At 42.5% G+C, this 1,530-nt stretch overlaps 1 long non-coding RNA gene across 1 annotated transcript; it reads left to right on the top strand.

Moving 5' to 3' along the window:
- Nucleotides 1-375: 375 nt before the first annotated feature.
- On the top strand, nucleotides 376-1,136 carry LOC117552377. The gene is made up of 3 exons (XR_004569951.1): nucleotides 376-434; nucleotides 699-749; nucleotides 1,073-1,136. It is a non-coding gene; the product is annotated as an uncharacterized LOC117552377 (long non-coding RNA).
- The last annotated feature ends 394 nt before the right edge of the window (nucleotides 1,137-1,530 follow it).

Raw genomic sequence — 1,530 nt, 5'->3', positions numbered from 1 at the left:
TTCAGTGCAACAATTCAGGGCATTCTATCAAGGATGTAGAATACCCTGGTTGAAGAATATTCTACCCAGAGACCCAGAACAAGATCTGATTGGTTGCTTTATTTTCTAACACAAAGCATAGACTGTATATATAAATGGACGTAGGGTCCGTGACGTCACCCATAGGATTCTGCAGAGTTGCCGTGAAGCCCTTAGTAGGCGGAGTCGGCCACTAACGGCTCGACGGTGTCGTCAAAGTCTAACTCCCGCCTTCTCCAAATAAGGGCAAAGAGGGCGGGACCTGCTGCCAACGAGCGTGACTTTCGAGTCCTAGCTCAGGCTAAGAAGCTAAGCTAACATGCTCTCAGTATTAAGCTAACCACCTATGCTAACAACCGTCTATGCTAACAACACAGCTTGCGGTCACTGCTCCTCGTTCCCGGCATATTCTGAAGGTAAGATACCCTGTAACTTTACAAAACTTAAATGTTCTTGAACCTACACTATACAATTGTTTTTTAAGTGCTTCACCGTTTTTCAAATATAAATGTCATTTGTAACTAAACTTTGTAAACTAGCAGAGATATGGCCAGTGTTGCGTGAATTAAATGGAATTAATATTAATAATAATAATTAATTAATATGACTAGAAAAATTAATATGACTGTAGAAAAAGAAAGGTGCTTTTATATTGATTAAACCATTTTTATTTCTTTCAGCATTAAGAAAAAAGAAGATGGCAACCTCCTCCACGCCAAACTGCACAACCTGTAAGTTGATGGTCCTGGCTTACTTTACATGACTTCAGATGGTTGACATTACACACAAACATACTATACATATATGTATATATATATACATGTGTGCACAATTGTAGATAAACAGCACACAGTATATAAATATATATAAACTGTGTGCTGTTAATCTGTTTTTTGAGGTTTTGCTCTCTTGTTACTTTTAACCATACAGGTGTGATTTCATAGTTATTTTGTATGTTATTGTCAAAGGAACAAAATGAGCAACCCTTTATACTTAATTTGATATTCCTCATTATCTGAAGCATTTGTTACTCTCATTTATTTTCCTCCCATAGTGACTGTATGGATAATCGGAGACAGCTATGTCCGGCGTGGAGCCCAGAGAGCTACAGAGACCATCGGCAGCAACCTTGGCCTCGACCTGCGCGTCTGCTGGTTCGGTTGGGGTGGACTGCGCTGGAGAGGTCTCCTCCCCTTTTTTCCCAACTCCCTGCGAGGAAGAGCAGCCCTGGATGTCCTCCTCATCCACTGTGGCGGCAATTACTTGGGGGATGTGCCCAGTGTTCAGTTGCTGAACCAGATGAAGGAGGACCTGCACCAGCTTCACCGTCGGCACCCTGGCATGAAGATCATGCTCTCCCAGATCAACCAGAGGCGCCGGTGGAGGGCTGGTGCAAATCCTGTCAAAATTGACAAGGCCCGGAAGTTTGTTAACAGTGTTATGGCTACTTTTGTTCATAGCCTAAATGGTGTCATTGTTGACCACTCCAACATTAGACATGACAGTCCTGGG

The sequence above is a fragment of the Gymnodraco acuticeps genome, unplaced genomic scaffold (assembly GCF_902827175.1).
Source record: "Gymnodraco acuticeps unplaced genomic scaffold, fGymAcu1.1, whole genome shotgun sequence".
NCBI classification, from domain to species: Eukaryota; Metazoa; Chordata; class Actinopteri; order Perciformes; family Bathydraconidae; genus Gymnodraco; species Gymnodraco acuticeps.
Note: the sequence above shows the minus strand (reverse complement) of the source record. Positions and strands in the feature narration are given on the sequence as shown.